The 19,990-nt window shown below is 33.2% G+C and overlaps 1 pseudogene; it reads right to left on the reverse strand.

The window, feature by feature from the left end:
- Window positions 1–1,625: 1,625 nt before the first annotated feature.
- On the reverse strand, window positions 1,626–19,323 carry LOC111719794 (annotated as a pseudogene).
- Window positions 19,324–19,990: the final 667 nt, after the last annotated feature.

Below are 19,990 nucleotides of genomic sequence, written 5' to 3' on the forward strand. Positions count from 1 at the left end.
CTTTTGATTAAAGAATTTAAAATAACTGAGGTTACCTCACATCTATTAACTAATATAAAAAAAGGAAAATAATAAATGTTGGAGAGAAAGTACAAAATTTGGGACACTAATACAGTGTTGATAGAGCTGTGAACTAATCCAAATCATTCTGGAGATCAATTTAAAACTATGCCTAAAGGAACCAAACTGTGCATACCCTTTGATCCAGTAATACCATTAGATGAGATTGGGATGCTATATACATCCAGAGAAAGAACTGACACTTATTAAGACATTGTGATTGTATAAATATGAAAATAATTATTTAGATACCTTAATATTTGATTCATAATTTTATTTCTATCTTATTAATAGTTTATTAATATCTGGTAAAATCTTTAAAGATATATTTTATGTATTTATGAAATGCTCATTTAAATTGATAGTAAATTAAATGGGCCTTACTAAATGACAATGAAAGCAAGGTGGTACAGTAGAGAGAGTCCAGGACCTGAAGTCAGGAAGCCCATAGATCAAATCCAGCCTCAGACACTTATTAGCTATGTGATCTTGGGCAAGTCACCTAGCCCTATTTGACTTAGTTTTCTCATTTATAAAATGAGCTAAAGAAGGAAATGAAAAACCACTCCATTATCTTTCCAAAGAAATTTCCAAATAAAACCACAAATAGAGACAACTGAAGTAAATGAACACAACAATAATCTTACTTCACTATTGCCACAATATCAAAAACGAAGATCCCAGGATCATTTTTGGGATAGAAAATGAAGAAAAAAGAGTTATGTGTGCAGAAGTTTAAAAATTAATAATAAAATAATAAAAATTTTAAAAAATTAAAAATAAAATATAAAAATATAAAAAATTTAAAATTTAAATAATAAAATAATAAAAAATTAAAATTGAAAATTAAAAAATAAAATAACCAAAGGTTATAAAAAAGGGACCAATTAAAATAAAAACAAAGGAAGACAAAACAAAATATGAAACAATTTGAACTAAAGTTCCCTTCTCAAATTACAAAATCTGTGTAATATGTTAAATGTTAATCTATGTAAAAATGTTATTTAAATTATTATGTCTTGCAATTTCCAAATGAACTTAATAGGATCAAATGCTTAATGTACCTCTTAAAACTTCTTACTTGGGCACAATATAAGTGGAATTTTATTAAGTCAATTTTACCAAAATTCAGTCTGCAGATAGAGGCTATCTTGGTTTCAATAAATAAATAAATAAATAAGTTACTAAGTTAAGGAGACAGAATTGTACAGTGAAAAGAACATGTGTTCTAGAAACAGGAAAGCTGAATTCAATATCAACTTTTATGTTACTTATCTGAATGAACTCAGGCAACTCATTTCACTTTCAGGGACCTCAGTTTCCTAAGCTATAAAAGAGAGGAATTAGATTAAAAATTCTCTGTTGTCTTTTCAAGTACTAAATTTATGCTGAAAATTTCAAGAAAATGTGTACTGTTAAAGAATTCTTTGGTCATACAAATCTTTCTATATGTCTGTAAGAAAAAGTTAAAAATAATTGAATCATTTTATGCCATATTATTAATATTATGTCATATTAATTTCCTAAAAATCTACCTCTAAATTCCTTTGTTGTTATTTTTCTTTCTATAAGTTTCCAAATTTAATTCCTATGAAAAACAGGAATCCTGCTTTTGTATTGGAAGTAAATGTATCCCAACAGTCCTCAAGTTAGTGGAGCTCCAAAGAGCAAATCTGATAAGCCAAATGAGCCCTGATGGCATCCTGGTGCCATTATTTTTTCCCAGGCAGTCCAGCATGACATCACTGAAGCTGCTTAGCCACTGCTTGGGGTCTTCCTTGAACCATAGTGCAGTAAATTTGAAACAAATCAGGGCAAAATCTCATTTATCCTGATAGGCATAGATTGTATCAAAAATTAACATCCACATAATTCCAGAAGGCTAAAGAATAAGCAAACAGACATCACAGGAGAACTTTCATGGCAGAACATCCCAATGATGGTTCTAGTTAAAGATGGGATGCTTGGGATGCATCCCAAGACTAGTGTGGCCTATCAGTAATTCCTTTCATCAAAGGATAAATGACCACAAAAAACAATGATGCAGCTCCTAATGCTATAGGGTAATAATTCAGACACACAAATACATACAGTATCAAGTTCAGCTATCCCCCAAAGAAAACAAAGGATTGAAAAGTTGAAATATCTCCAACAGTTATCAGTCGATTTGTTGTCTTTGTTACCTTTTTATCTTAGTCTGGATTCCATATGGAATTCTTAATGGTACATCCAGTTCCCCACATCAGAATCACTCTAATGCCGGAAAAAAAAAAAAAAAAAAGACATCATATACCAATCTGAAATACAACCTGGCTCTACTAGCTATCTAATAGTACAGAGAGGTGACAAATAAAATAACCATGTCCCAATGGGCTTAGCCAGGTTTATGAGGTACACATAGAGCTGCAGAAGTCTGTAGTGGTGGGGAGGGAAGTGCTTCTAAAATGGCTGCCATCAATATGATCAGTTCAGTTCAGTTAGCCTGTCTGGGTCCAGAGAAGGACAGTGTGCAGGCTGAATACATAGCAGTCAATGAAATCCTGCCAGCAGTCCTAGGGCTGACCCAATGCCAGTCTGCAAGACGTTTTAAATACACCATCTCAGCCTATCTCAAATAGTATACAATATCATTTACTGTTATCTCTATTTAACATAGGAAGATATTGAGCATAACGAAATTAAGTGATTTGTCCAGTACCACATAGGAAAAAAAGTATTCTTTCCACTGTACTTGTTTGTTGGTTTGTTTTAAGACCACATTTGACTCTACAAAACAAAATGCCTCCTCAGTGTTTCACTTTGAATATACACTCTTCACTATAAACATTAAAAATACACAAGATAATAAGAAAAAGAGGTAACTTTATATCTATTGATCATTGACATATGAGAAATAAACTATCTGGACAAAGTAATAATTTGCTATTAATGGTGACAGTAATAGTGACCATATTAATACTGAACCTTAGAACACATAACATCTCCTCAGTGAAATCTATAACAAAATAAAAAATTTAAAGCCTAAATCATATACTCTAGTAAAAACAAAGTGGATGAAAAACCGTGTAATGAGATTACAAAGATTATGACATAGATCTACTGTTAGTTCACTGAGTGACTCTAATAGATCAATATTTATATTATTTAGGGGCAGCTAGATGGTGCAGTGGTCAGTGCAGTGGGCTTTGAGTCAGGACAACAAGAATTCTGGTATCACTCTTATTAGCCATGTGACCCTGGTCAAATCATTAATTTCTGTGACAGTTTCCTCAACTTTAAAATAGTGATAACACCTACCTTCCAGAACTGTGAGGATCAAATAAGCTATCTACAAAGTGCATAGCACATATCCTGGCATACAGTAGGCATTTAATAAATGCTTATATCCTTCCTATCTTAGTAATCTTTTTCTTTTAAATAGTATTTTCTTTTTTTCCAATTACATGTAAAGACAAACATTTATTTTTAAATAAAATTTTGAGTTCTAAATTTTCTCCCTCCCTCTTTTTCTTTGTTCCTCCCTAAGACAGCGAGCAATTTGATACAGGTTATATTTTCACAATAATGTATAATATATTTCCACATTAGTCACAGTAATAAGAAGAAAAGAAAAAAAAAAACTATAAAAAAAAAGTTAAAGGAAGCAAAACTACCATGCTTTGATCTGCAGCAATTTAGGCTTCATCAATTTTTTCTCTGGGGATGGACAGTATTTTCCATCATGAGTCTTTTGGAATTATGTTAGATCATTATATTTCTGAGAAGAGCTATTGCTGTGACTGTGTACAATGTTCTCCTGGTCCTATTTTCTTTGCTTTGCATCAATTCTTATAAGTCTTTCCAGATATTTCTGAAATCCACCTTTTCTCATTTGTTATAGTAAAATAGTTTTCTATTACATTCACAAATCACAACTTATTCAGCCATTCTCCAACTGATGACTATCCCCTCAATTTCCAATATTTTACCACCATAAAAAGGAGGTTAATATTTCACTGTTGATATTTCACACATGTAGGTCCATCGTACTTTTTATGATCTTTTGAGGATATAGACTTATTCAGAGTTTGACAGTTTGATTACCCTTTTGTCATGGTGTCAAATTGCTCCCCAGAATGGGTTGGATCAGTTCACAGCTCCACCAATAATGCATTAGTGTCTCCATTTCCCCACATCCTCTCCAATATTTATATTTCTTTTCTGTCATATTAGATAAAGTAAAAGGTGTGAGATGGTATCTCTTAGTTGTTTTAATTTGCATTTCTCTAATCAATAGTGATTTAGATCTGCCTTACATATATTTTGGTTGTAAGTGATCATGAGTTGGAGCCAGAATCAAGTAAAAGATAGCTACCAGATTAGTTTACCTTTGAGTAGTCTTGTACCTTTTCTTAGGATACTAAACTGTTTGCTGCCTCAAAGTCCTATATCTTTAATATAAATCTTCTGCCAATAATGTTATATAACTGTGAAACTTGGAACACCATGCTCTTGAAAAATTTAGCAATGGGAATATATAGGCTTTATTCATTTATCCAGGATCAGAAATCTCTTAAGAAGTGATAGAAAAGGTTTTGAGGAGATATGTAATTGGAAAATTGCATATGTTAATCAATAAATAAGAATGACAAGCAAAAGTTGATTAGCCCAAGTTAAATACTGTTACCATTGCAATCTTAAATTCCAAAGGCCTCCAATAGATTTAGTAGATACCATATGGAGCAATAAAAGAAAGATGTGTATTAAAAGCAGTGATGATGTAGTTCAATGGATCCATAATTTCACACTCTGAGTGCTCTCTCTAACAGTATAGGTTAACAATTCTCATACATCTGTACATTGAACTACAAAAATCTTGGTCTACTCATCACATTTGTTTGGCACTCTTTTTAATGATTTGCAATCAATATCTGGAGGTTAAGTTGCTTCAGTTGTTTAATCGTGTTCTTTAGTGGATTATTTTTACAGTAGCAGACATTAAGGGTACCTAGAAGAGTTTGGGGATTTCAATAACATAACCACTGTGACAGGTCAATGAATAAGAGTAATTTTTTCCCTTCAGAAAACCTATTATTTTAACTAAATGAGTGGCTGAAATTTGAGATAAGAACAGTTTATACCTGGGTTCAATGAGTATATGTATTTATTAAGTTCATATTCTAACGGCCATCTTTCTTGCTTCACCAAAACTTGGCACTAGATAGATGCTGATAATATTTGGTTCTTATTGGAATTATTCATAAGAATATGATGTCCAAATGACTTCAGTTTAAGGGAAGATGGGCAAACAACAAATTTAGATGGCTTTGTACTTTAACATGTGTGAAAGACAATATTGCCATATCTTATTGATATTCAGCTGAGTAGGCTTTACATGTGAAGACCAAAAAAGCTCATCCTGCCTAGAAATATATTGCGAGGTTTTTCATTTTAATTATAACCCTCCCTAGGATTACATTTCATATGTCCTATATTTAAATTGAATTCACTTGGAAATGAGGAGGCATGATCTTTTGTTTAACTAAGGTGTACTACTGCATTTTCTTAAGTGGAAAAACCATAATGTGGTGACCTTTAAAACAAATCTCTTGGGTTTTTATTGAGGCAGTAAAAATATAGTACAGTACACAGTACAGGGCTTTATACCAGGAATGGTACTTTTGTCTTCTACTCTAATAAAAAATTAAGGTTTACATATATCTTAAAAGAGTTTTGTGGAATTTTTTAAAGTACCCACAGATCTTAGAGTATATTTTATTTATACAGCAGCCAAATCTCTTCCTGCTCTTTTTTACAGAATTCTAGCTATGCCTGGATAATATTGGTTTTAATTAAACATTCTGTCTTTCAGCTGTTGAAAAAATGAGTTAATGGTAATATATTCATCTGAAGAAATAAGTGTTTCTGTCTCAAATATGCTAGTGATGATGGATTCTTTGTGATAATCATATCCACAGAGGTTAAGAAATAAGTATTTCTTATTTTTAGAGATACATTGTACCAATAGTATTTTTAAAGGCATAATAAATACATGAAATATATATTTTTTTTAAATTTCCAAATCCCTGTTAGTATGTTTGTATATTTTTAATTCATTGACCTCGCTTAAGGAACTTGGAATCTATACACTAAACAGAGAAAGAAGGAATACTTCTGTGATTGAAGATACGTACAGCACTTATGTCATGCTCTCTTGTTAATGAGTCCTTTGAGAATAGTTCTATTTTAAAAGGTGCATTGCCTGTCTATTACTGGCATTTTTCCCCATGTTAATGAACAGTCTTATGGGGCATCTGTCCCTCCTGAGGACCAGGTAATCCTATTACTTTTAATAAGTTACACAGAAAATGCCACAAGTAGAATATTCTTCCTCTTTAATAATGAAACCTATGCATTTTTCAAAAAAGAAAATTCATTACCCTAAAAAATAACATCCAGAAATTAAAAGTCATACCTAATTCATTTGAGACTAATCCATTTTACCAATAGAAAGATGTAACTGGTGTGGGGGGGAGGGAGTATCTGTTAGGGGGTTGAATTATAAAAAGAAAATCCTCTTCTGTAAAAACACATTTTTCTCTTCTTCCCTCCATATTCCCTATTCCTTTTGAGTCTCATTCCCTCCCTCTCCAGAATGAAACATAGATATCATGTGATTTAGAAAATATAGAATCTCACAGAAGAGACCACAGAGGCCATGAGGTCCAATCCATAGTAGAAAAGGAGCCCCTTCTACAACACACCTAACAAGTTATCACCTAGTCCTTGCTTGAACATCTCCAAGAATATCAAATTTTTTTTTGCAGTGACCTTCATATTCCCTTGTCTCAATCTTATAGTATTAAAAAAATCACACTAGAATGCTTTTTAAAAAAAATCCTTTAAACAAATGTTCTCTCAATATATATTTCTCCCCAGCACATAAACAAACATATAGACTGTTATGTATAATATTCCAATTGCTTTTGGTTCCCCTAAGTAGAAATGAACCTGAGAATATACATTTGAATTATTTATTAATAAAGAAAACTGGTGGTTTTGCTTTATTTTCATTTCTGTTTTGTTTATTTGTTTATTTTAAGCTTTTAGAACAAAAGTATGCATTATAATCTAGGGAGAGTTTGTCCTTTCCAACTCCTCCAGTGATTTACTGTGTAGCCTTTGGCATTATCTTCAGCATTCAAAAGACTTAACCAAACTGTGAGGTCTTTTCCAGCATATGACAGCAAATTTCCCCTCTATAAAACTGACCTAGCTGGAGAGAAAGAAAGAAAAAGTATCAGTGTGATTACTTTTGACATAACTTTAACTCTGATTATGATTTGTAAAATAGGGACATTAAGCTCATTTTTAATGAGGGAGATGGAGAGTGTGTCATAGAAATTTAAAGTGTTTATTGTAGTTCACTTATACAAGCCAAAGCTGATAATTTCAAAGCAAACAATTTAATAAAACACTTCCTTTGGCAAATTCTATTTGAATCTCTTGTTTTCTCCCTTTAAATTTCCCCTTCACCTTCATATTATGAAGTTTTACTATATTGAATGCCAACATCCTTCCATAGAAACATATGTTATATCCTTTTTACCCTACTCCTGAATTCTACTCAGCTTATTATAAACTCTTTAAGTGAAATATAAGAGGTAAGATTTACCACATGTCTCAGGAAGGAAATGTTACTTTTTAAACTATATTTTTATAGCTAGAAGAATACCCAAAAAGGCTTGCATTGAAGAACTATATGCATCTTCCATTTCCATTTTGAAATTGAAACCTGGAAGCTGGAGGGTGGATACCAATCAGTTTGCGCTTCTCAACATTTCTTGGGAAAATGAGCCCTCATTATAATGTAGCTGAGGTAGGTATGGAAGCCACCTGTGGAGAGAAAAGGCCTTTTTTTTTTTTTTCAAATTTTCTTTTGCCAATATATCTTCAGTCTTTCTTCCTGACACAATAGAGGACTTCGGAGGACATAATCCATAATTGTATGCTAACTATCGTTACATCTATAAAATTAGTCCCAATCAATCATCTGTCATCATATGAATTCAGGAATCAGAAACATCGAATTCATAGTCATAAATTGTCTAATTTTCCATCTTTAATGAATATAGAATCCATCATGCTCTATACTCCAAAAAAGCTGGCAAAAATCTCTATTCCCTAGATATTGGATTTCATCTCTTTCCTCAGTTCATGAACTATAACCGTCTTATTTCTGCTTCATTATATCTCTAATTTCCTTTAACAAATATCTCATGTGCCACTTCCCACTTTCATGTCATTAGCAGTTGTTGTGTACTCCCTTGTCCCCAGAATTACTTCTTATTGACAATGAATGTTCAATGGGGATCTGGTAGATACAACCTCCCCCATGTAGATATTAAGGAACTGCTTCCAAAAAGATAAGATACCAAACACTAAGATCCTTTTTATTTTTTTTTCTTTTTCTTTTCAAAACATATGCACAGATAATTTTTCAACATTGACCCTTACATAGTCTTGTGTTTCAGATTTTCCCCTCCTTCCTCCTACCCCCTCCCTTAGATGGCAAGCAATCCAATATATGTTATAAAAGTTAAAATATATGTTAAATCCAATATGTGTAAACATATTTATGCAAGTCTCTTGTTGCACAAGAAAAGTCAGATCAAAAAAGGAAAGAAAATGAGTAAGAAAATAAAATGCAAGTGAAGAATATCAAAAAGAGTCAGAATCTTATGCTATGATCCACATACAGTTCCCCCAGTCCTCTCTCTAGGTGTAGATGGCCCTCTTCACCTACAAGATCATTGGAACTGGCATCAGTCATCTCATTGTTGGAAGAAGTCACAATCATCATAATTGGCATCATACCATACTGATGTTTCTGTGTTCTGTTCATTTCACTTAGTATCAGTTCATGTAAGTCTCTCCAGATATCTCTAAAATCATCCTGCCAATCGTTTCTTATAGAACAATAATATTCTGTAATACTCATATCACATAACTTATTCAGTCATACTCCAATTGATGGGCATCCATTCAGTTTCCAGTTTTTTACCACTACAAAAAGGGCTGCCACAAACATTTTTGCACATGTGGGTCCCTTTCTCTCCTTTAAGATCTCTCTGGAATATAAGCCCAGTAGAAACACTGCTGGATCGAAGGGTATGCACAGTTTGATAAATTTTTGAGTATAGTTCTAAATTGTTTTCCAGAATGACTAGATCACTTCACAGTTCCACCAACAATGTATTAGTGGCCCCGTTTTCCCACATTCCCTCCAACATTCCTCGTTATCTTTTTCTGTCATCTTAGCCAATCTCAGAGATGTATAGTGGTGTCTCAGAGTTGTCTTAATTTTCATTTCTGTGATCAATAGTAATTTGGAGTACCTTTTCACGTGACTACATATAGTTTTAATTTCTTCTTCTGAAAATTGTTCATATCTTTTGACCATTTATCAATTGGAGAATGGCTTGAACTATTATAAATTTGAGTCAATTTTCTATACATTTTACAAATGAGGCCTTTATCAGAACCCTTAAGTATAAAAATGTTTTCCCAATTTATTGCTCCTCTTCTAATCTTATTTGCATTAGTTTTTGTAGTGTTCTGGTTAATTTTCTGGAAGTCTCTGGACCAGACTTCATTTTAGCAGAGTAATCACCACAAGAATAGACAGGGATGAAGTTCAAACTCTTTATTGTCTCCTTCACAGTCTTGTCTCCTTGCCTGGGGCTCAGCTAGCTTTCTGGAGGTCCTCCACAATGTATCTTGGTTTCTGTGGGGGAGGCAGGAGGACCACCACAATGGTCTCTGTCTTGAAGTCTCCCTGAGTCCAGGAGCTTGTGCTTCAGCCTCCAGTTCTCTGTCTTCCCCTAATCTGTCTCTGGCTGAGTTTGTCCCTGCTTATATGGGATTATAATTACATCATTACCCTGTCTTCCCATGTTCTGCATCATAGACTGGGTATAAAAGGCATTTGTGCCCACTGTGGCACAGAGTCCTATGATTTCCTCTAAAGGAGTATCCTTGAGTAGTCCTAATATAATTCTTCTGCAAATCCCATTAGCATTATTTCTAGTAAGTTGTTTTATCATTTATTCCTGTTGCTGCATTTTCACCAATAGTTTACATGACAGCTGACTCCAGATGTCCCACAAAATCAGCAAAAGTTTCATGAAGGCTTCCCCTTGATCTTGTTTTCCTGAGAGGGTGCCCCATGCTTTGATAGCAGCAGCAATTTGCTCATATACTGCTCTAGGGTAATTATTTTTTCTAAAATGTCTGCATAAGGACCTACACCTGTTAGTTGGTCAGAGGTGACTGGTACTTTAACTCTAGATTGCCTATTTCATTGAGCTTGTATTCTACAATGTTCACTATTCTCAGAAAGTCATAAGAAGTTTTGTCCAGGTTCTAAACCTGTCCTTGCTATAGATTTCCAGTCACTAGAGGTTAAATTTCATAAGCCAAAATTCTCTAATATCATCTTAACATAAGATGATGTAGCCCCATAAATAGTGCAAACCTTTTTCAGATCTTTGATTTTTTCCAGATCAAAAGTAGTGTATCTTTTCCTTTGTTGACATGAAGAGTCAAAGTTTTGAATAACAGGGTGTGCTTTTACTTTTAAATCAGATATACCCTGTCCTTCTTTTTTAGCTTTAACTAGTGCCTTTTGTAATCTTGCCATAGAGGATGGACAAAACTCCTACATGGATGGTGCTGATGGTGTCATTGCCCCTCCCCCTTCTCCTTCTCCCTCCAACCATGAAAGATTAAAGGGGGTAAGTCAAGGAATGGGGAATGCCTTAATGGCTCCTGCTGTGAAGCACTACATTCCTTAATCATCAGCATTGTACTTAACTCCTTTTTTGTCCAATTCTTCATGCTTTTCACCTACTGTGTCAGTATTTCCCTTCTGCTCTTCCTTCTTTTTCCTAATTCTAAAACTTATGTAATTCCTTAAAGCCAATTGTATCAAGTTATATGTATAGAATGTTTCTTTAGGCATTGAATCAAAACCATTATTATTGTAATATTCAACTTACTTGCTTTCCTACTAATTTTCACTTTTCTGGCTCTAAGTCTTCTTCCTTAGAGAACCAAGGAGATATGTATTTTAATGTTTCAAAGAGTTCAATGATCTGCTTCCAAGTTACAATCAAACCTTGGTTTTTATTAGTTTAACTATGCATTCTACCCACTTTTCTTGAGGTGGAGAAGGCTATTTTTTAAACATCTGTCCCATTGCAGCTGAAATACTTGTTTAACCCTTAACAAAGTTTCTTTCTTGTCTATTTTTGTACTCACCCTAATTTCTGGGTCACAGGGACTTTTTCACTGAACTGAGTATTGTCTCAATCTGGACTTCTGAGTGTAAATCCTTAGTCCCTGTTTGGACACCAAAATGTGTTCTGGTTAGTTTTCTAGAGGTCTCTGGACCAGCCTTCATTTCAGTAGAGTAATCACCACGAAAATAGCCAGGGATAAAGTACAAATTCTTTATTGTCTCCTTCACAGTCTTGTCTCCTTGCCTGGAGTCCAGGCTAGCTTTCTGGATGTCCTTCAGAATGTGTCTTGGTTTCTGTAGAGGAGGCAGGAGGACTACCACTACGGTCTCTGTCTTGAAGTCTCCCTGAATCTGGAAGCTTGTGCTCCAGCCTCCAGTCCTCTGTCTTCCTTGAGCCTGTTCCAGTCTGTATGGTCCCGTCTTCCCCTAGTCTATCTCTGGCTGAGTTTGTCCCAGTTTACATGTTTTATTAAAATTACATCATTACAGTGTACTGAGAATAAACCAATCATTATATCACAGGGCAATCATACTGAACTAGAGTATTCACATGCTAAATTAGATAACTATTTCTTATCAATTCCACTGAGTTTAAATCACCTTGTTTAAATCAATCATCTTGACCTTTACAAGTTTTATTTGTACAAAAAACTTTTTAACTTAATATAATCAAAATCACCTATTTGGTGTTCAGTTATGAGCTCCAGTTTTCCCACATCCCCTCCAACATTTGTCATTATCTTTTCCTTTCATCTTAGCCAATCTGACAGGTGTGTAGTGGTATCTTGGAGTTATCTTAATTTGTATTCCTCTTATCAATAGTGATTTGGAGCACCTTTTCAGGTGACAACATATAGTTTTAATTTCTTCATCTGAAAATTGTCTGGTCATATCCTTTGACCATTTACAATTGGAGAATGGCTTGAACTATTATAAATATGAGTCAATTTTCTACACATGTTAGAAATGAGGTCTTTATCAAATCTTTTGGATATAAAAGTGTTTTCCCAGTTTATTGCTTCCCTTCTAATCTTTTTTGCATTAGTTTTGTTTGTTCAAAAGCATTTTAACTTAATATAATCAAAATTATCTATTTTGTGATCAATAATGATCTCTACTTCTTCTTTGGTCATAAATTCCTTCCTCTTCCACATATCTGAGAGGTAAACTATCCTATGTTGTTCTAATTTGTTTATAATATCATTCTTTATGTATAGATCATGAACCTATTTTGACTTTATCTTGGTATACACTGTTAGGTGTGGGTCTATGCCTACTTTCTGCCATACTAGTTTCCAACTTTCTCAGCATTTTTTGTCAAATAGTGAATTCTTATCCCAAAAGCTGGGGCCTCTAGGTTTGTCAATTTTTTAAAGAGATGAGTAATAGAGGAAAAAGTGAGAAAAGAAAGCTAACATCTAAGTAAAAGAGGAACAAAAAAAATTCAAGAAAATAATACCATAAAAATAGAATTAGTCAAAAGATAAAAGAGATACAAAATTCCACTGAAAAAAACAGTTCCTTAAAAATTAAAATTGGGCAAGTTGAAGCTAATGAATCCATGGGATATCAGGAAATAATAAAACAATTCCCAAAGGATGATGGAAAACAGAAGGAAATATAAAATATATCAACTTGTCTTGGAAAATAGAGAAAAGATCATTCAAGAATTATTGTATTGCATGAAAACCTTGATCAAAGAAACATCATAGATATCATATCTCAAGAAATTATCAAGGAAAACTGTCCTGATATCTGAGGATAAGGATAAAATAGAAATTGAACAAATGACCACTCACTTCCTGAATTCCCAAAATGAAAATTCCCATGAATACTATAGCCAAATTCCAATGTTCCCAGGTCAAAAAGAAAATACTTAAGAAGCCAGAAAGAAGGAATTCAAATATTGTGGAAGCACCCTTAGGATCACAGATTTAGTGGTTTTTTTTTTTTTTTTGGGGGGGGGGGGTTGGGGTTGGGTTTTTTTTTGTTTTTGTTTTTGTTTTTTGCTAAAGGAACAGAGGATGTGGGATATGATATACTGGAAGGCAACAAATGTAGAATTACAACAAGAAGAATTTTACCAATAAAAATGAGCATAATTCTTCAGAGAAAAAAAAAGGACATTTATTTACAGAACTTTGAAATATTCTTGATGAAAAGACCAGAATTGAATAGAAAATTAGACTTTCAAGTATAAGACTCAAGAGAAGATAAAAAAGTAAACATGAAAGATCAATCATAAAGATCTCAATAAAGTTATACTGCTTATACTCCTATATAGAAAAATAATAATGTAACTTCTTAGAACTTTATCATTATTAAAACAGTTAAAAGTTTACACAGACAAAGAGCAGGGATGTGGGTCAATTATGTTGGAATCATCTCCAAAATGATTTCCACCAAAAAGGATGAGAAAGAATAATGCACTAGGAGAAACAGAAAGGAAAGCATAAAATGGAGGAAATTTTCTCACATGAAAGAGGTGCAACAAAGAATTTGTACACAAGGATGGGGGGAAGAGATGAAATGGGAATATGTGGCACAATGCTGGAGTCTTGAATGTTTGTTTTTACACACACACACACACACACACACACACACCCTATATACACTTAGTTGTGTACAGAAACATGACTTACTAGGGAAATAGAAGGGGAAGGAACAAGAGAAAAGAGTGAGATGATTAAAAGGATAACAGATTAAGGGAATCAGTAGTTAGAAGCAAAATAGACTTTTTTGAGGAGGGACAAGATAAAGAGAGAAGATAAGAAGGAAATGACATGAAGGGGAATATACACTTAGTGGTCATAAATGTGAATGGGCTAAGTTCATTTTATAATATAAATGTATAGCATAATGAATAAGAAACCAGAATCAAACAATACATTGTTTATAAGAGAAACATTTGAAACATAAAGCCACACACAATTAAAATTAAAGGTTGGAGCAGAATTTATTAGGCTCCAGCTGAAGTACAAAAAGCAGGGGTAGCAGTCATGATCTTGGACAAAGTAAATTCAAAAATAAACCAAGTTAAAAGAGATAAGCAGGAAAACTACATTCTGCTAAAAGATACTGTAGATAATAAATAGAAAATTTTTTACAAGTTTCTTTGATAAATATCTAATTTTAATGAATACAGAACTGTCAAATTTATAAATATAAGAACCATTCCCCAACTGACAAATGGTCAGTTTTCAGAGGAAGAAATCAAGCTATCAGTAGTCATAAGAAAGATGCTCTAAATCACTATTGATTAGAGAAAGGCAAATTAAAACAATTTTGAGGTAACACCCTAAATCTGATAAAAATGACAAATGCTGGAGGGAGTGAGGCAAAAGTATGGAAAAAGTTTAGGAAAGCATCTATGTGTATAAAAATATTTATAGTGACTCTCTTTGTGTTGGTAAATAATTAGAAATCAAGGGGATTCTCATGAATTGGGGAATTATTGAACAAGTTTTATCATATAGTTGTGATGGGGTATTATTGTTTTGTAGTAAATGTTTCAGTAAAAAAATGGTAAGACCTAAATGAACCTAAAGCAAACCAAATGAGAAAAACAGATCATTGTGCATAGCAATGGTAGTATTGTAATGATAATCAATCATGAAAGACTTGACCACTCTGGTTAATTCAAGTATCCAAGACAATTCCATAAGACTCATAATTAAAAACAATTCTATCTATCTCCAGTGAGAGAACTGATTATCTATGAATGCAAACAAATATAATTTTCTTTCTTTGTTTGTTTCTCTTGCTTTTGTATGATATGGCTAATATGAAAATGTGTTTTGCATGATTGCATAAGTATAACTAATATCACATAGGCTAACTTCTCAGGGAATAAGAAGGAAAAAAAGGATTTCGAACTCAAAGGCACCTGCTTCAGCCTCCTTCACTACTGGAAGAAACTGTTTTCATCTTCTCATTCCTTTGGAAAAGTCTTCTCACAATTTGGTGTATACACCCTCCCCCCCCCCCCCCCCACCAATTTACCAATGAGCTTACTTATTCAACCTGGTTTAGCCCATCTGCCAAGTTGGTTCTGTTGGAATATGGCCACTGCACATGACACAGTTTCTTGGATCCACAGATACCGAACTACTGAAGCCCAAATTTTGCCTCAGAGACAATCTTTTGCCATCATTGTCTCTCTTGCCTTGAATTTTGTTTTGATTTTTGGAAGCAAGGGGAGGTGATGAGGGCAGTGACCTATGTCACACATCACTGATTGCCACCTGTGTCATTCATCTACCAGTGCGAATAAAAGAGGATCATGCAGGAGGTAAAATGGTGGATTGAGTCCCTTCAAAGGAATTGAACAGAACCCAAAATGAATCTATCTTTCCCTAAGTGAACAATCAGGTGAAGGGAAGGGAAGCAACGGTCAGAACTATGGATTTTGGGATATCATTGCCCATGTGTAAGATGAGACAGAGAGACAGGCAATAGAAAGCATATGTCCTTTTGAAGTATCAGAGGTATTCTGAAGTGAAATGGATTGACTGAGGACAGAATAGGCTTTTTCTCCCTTGAGGTCAAGGCAATCAAATATAAAAAGAAGGAAAGAATACATATATCCACACATATATATTTATTTGTTTATGATTTTATATATTTGGATTTGTGTATATATATTTATTTACATTTATATTATATGTATATACATATATACAATATACATAATTACACATGTACAATGGTTGGTTGATTAGTTGTTGGTTGGCTGTTGTCCTTCAGTCTCAAAGAGAAACAAAATGACATCATCATGTGAGAGTCAAGTTAGTGTGTCCAATTGTAACTGAGCAGACAATACAACAATAGAATATAAATAACCATAAAAGCTCAGAATCAGACACAAATAGTTCTTATGAACATTTGGGGTGAATTCTCTAATTGTGTGCATCTTGTGTTTCTTCTAAAGAAGAAATATATATAATATACAACAATCAAATATCCAATAAAATTTTCATGCAAATTTCTTTTCCTCTCTCTCTCTCTTCCTCTTGCCTTAAACGCAGTTACCGTTAAACACAAATAAATATGTGTGCGTGTGTAGTGTATGTTTATATATGTGTGTATTTATAATTAAAATCTTTTAATTGTATGTATTTTAGCAATAACTTTTTCTGAGATGGTAATTACTAACAGTCTTTTTTACATCAGCTGAAGCATAAATTCCATTCCAATTCCCTCCATTTTAAATGTTTTTTCTTTCATTTTAAAATGTGTTTCTTGTAAACAACATATTATTTTATTAAAATTTTTAATATATTCTGCTATCCAAAATCTGCTATTTGTTTTATGGATGAGTTCATCCCACTCACATTAGAATTATAATTGTTATTTGTGAATTTCCCTTCATCTTATTTTTATTCACTATTTTCCTTCTCATCCTCTATTTAGACCCTATCCCTGTTATTTTATTGTCCTTTTGCCTTCTTATTCTTTATTATGCTCTCCCCTCTAAAAGTCCTCTTTAATCTAAAAGTCCTTCCCTTGTATATTTACCATATCCTTCTAATTTCAATCAATCCTCCCCAGCACAAATCTTTCCTCTATCCTATCCTCCCAGTTTTCTCAGTTCTGTAGAAATTCAGAAGACTTCTAAACTTCTACAAATGTATGCTTTTGTTTCCTCTTCCAATAAGAGCAAAGTTCCAATATGACCAGCCTTACATTTCTTCCTTTATTTTAATAATTCTCTTCATGTCCTATTTCTATAAGATTCTTTCTCCCTTTAACCTTTTCCTACTCTTTATTTTCCTAGCCCTTTATTTAAATTATGTGTGTATCTTTCTGTTTCAAGTCTTTTTCATATAAACAACATACTGTTCAAATCCATTTTACTACCTAGTTCTATCATAGATGAGTTCATGACATTCACACTCTTCCTTCTCAAAAACATATTTTATTTCTTGTCACAGACTCTCCTAATCTACCCCCTTTTTTCACATTCCCATTTTTTCCCTTCCTCTCCTACTTTCTTGTTGAGTAAGATAGATTTCTATACCCAACTGAGTGTGTGTCTGTTTATGTATTTAAGTGTGTGTGTATAATGTATATGTGTGTGTTGTATTTCCATCTTTAAACTCATTCAGATGGGAATTAGTTTCAAGGAGTGCCAGTTACCCATTCCCATCCTATTTTCCCTACAATGTAAACAAGAACTGTTCCTTGAACATTTCTTTTATGTGAAATAATTTTCCCCAATCTTTTTCTCTCTTCCCTCTTCCCCAAGTACATCACACTTTCTCATCTGTTTTTTAATATACATATAATGTAGATATAATCAACTCACACCCATGCCCTCTGTTTATGTATAACTCCTTTTAATTCTATCCTAATAATGCTAAAGTTCTAAGGAATTATATATGTATATATATATATATATAATAAAATCTTCACATGTACAGATGTTAACAGTTTAAATTTATCAGTTTCCTTATGACTGCTCTTTCATGTTTTGTTATTGTATTATTTTGTTTTTGTACTTGCTTCCTAAGTCTTGTATTTGAATATCAGATTTTATATATTTATATATATATATATATATATATATATACACATATAAAATCACAGATATTCTATTTCCATATTATTATATCAGATCTTTTCATCAGGAATACTTGAATCCCTCTATTTCAACAAATATCTTTTTTTCCTCCTTGAAGAATTATACTCAGTTTTGCTGGGTAGTTTATTCTTGATTGTAATCCTAAATCCTCTATTTTAAGGAACATTATATTCTAAGCGCTCATCTCTTTTAAGATAAAAGCTGCTAAATCATGTGTGATCCTGACTGTGACTCCACAATATTTGAATTATTTATTTCTGAATGTGTGCAATATTTTCTCTTTGAACTGACATCTCTGGAATTAGGCTATAGTATTCCTTGGAGTTTTCATTTTAGGAAGTTCTTTCATAAGGTGGTTAGTAGATTCTTTCAATTTCAGATTTACCCTCTGGTTCTAAGATTTTAGGCAATTATCCTTTATAATATCTTGAAATATGTCTAGGCTCTATTTTTATCACAGATTTCAAGTAGTCCAATAATTTAGATCAGTTGTTTTTTTTTCTTTTTTTGTATTTGTTTTTTATTTTAAGAGCTATTTACATTTTCTTCTATTTTCTTCATTTTTGACTTTTATTTTTTCTTACTATCTCATAAAATTATTAGCTTCCCCTTGCCAAATTCTCATTTTAAAAGCATCATTTATTTCAATGAGCTTTTGTGTTTTTATTTTCATTTGGCTAATTTTGATTGTTTGTTTCATTTAGTAGTTCTTTTCTTCAGTGAATTTTTGTTTCTTCTTACCAAGTTGTTACTTCTCTTTTTATAATGCTCTTACATTACTCTCATTTCTATTTTCACTTTTTCTTCTATTATTTACTTCTTTTTTAATTTTTCCAGGAATTATTTTTGGGCTTAAGTTCAATTTACTTTTTTTTTTCTTTGAGTAATTGTTTGTAGTTGTTTTCACTTTGTTACCTTCTTCTGTTTGTTTTCAGTGCTTTAAAGATAGTGTGATTTGGGGAGAAGTATAGTCAGTCACTGGCCTCCTACTCTGTGCTCTGGTCTTTACCAAGAAAGGGCCCTTGATCTCTCTTTGAAATAGGTGCTAACACTTCTCTTAACTTTGCAACAGTGACCGGTTGTTTTACTTTCCTGCAACAGCAAGTATTCTTCTCCATCCTTGAACTGTGATCAGTGATTCTACTTTTCTGCAGGTAGAAGTCCTAGTGCTCCTCTTTGCCTTGAAACTTTAATCTAGAGCTATGAACCAGATTGGGCTCTAGGTAATATAGTTGCCAAACTGTGTCAGGTCCTGCTTCCAGTGATTATAATCTCTTTCTGATCAGTTATCTGATACCCTTACCCTTTCTGATCTAATAGCTACTAAACTTGCTGCTGTTTTTGCTACTTTTGCCATCTCCAAAGTCCCTTGCTGCTTCTGCCACATTGTGTGCTCCATGGTGGCTGAGATACTTGTATCACAAATCTCTCTTCCCAACCTCCTAACTTTGCTTAGGCTAAAAAAGTATTTTACCCTTACTTTTTACTGGATCCACTGTTCTAGAATTCAATTCGGGATTCTATTAAACTTGTTGGGAGGGGAATATTGGAAGAGCTGGGATGTGTTACTACCTCTACTCTACCATCCTGTCTTCATCTCTACCCTTTTTCAGCTTTCTTCCTTCCACTCCTCCAGGGTCATTATGTAATGCTTGGATATTCTATGAAGGATTGGTGGAGAAATACAGTTCACACTTTTATCCACTCTGGCCAATTTAACTAAGGCTAACAGCAAGTCATTTAAAACCTATGTTCCACCATGTAAATATAAAACCAGAACTCAAAGTCCTGTCTATCTTGTTTATGCTTCCTTTATTGAGTAAATATCAATCCCAAGTTATAAATTTTAAGTTCTCAGGCAATCTTATAAATCAGAAAGATTTTGAAGATCCCAGGTTCATCAGGTAGAGGCTGGCAGCAGGGAAAGTCTCTGCATTGGAAGATGGCATGGGTAAAGGCTCTGAACTCAAAGAACTATGGTTCAAATGCTGGCTCTACTTACTCTGATGTTAGACATGACTTTCCCTTATTTATAAAATTAGCAGTTTAGATTAAATGGCCTCTAA

This window comes from Sarcophilus harrisii, chromosome 3, assembly GCF_902635505.1.
Source record: "Sarcophilus harrisii chromosome 3, mSarHar1.11, whole genome shotgun sequence".
Classification (NCBI taxonomy): Eukaryota; Metazoa; Chordata; class Mammalia; order Dasyuromorphia; family Dasyuridae; genus Sarcophilus; species Sarcophilus harrisii.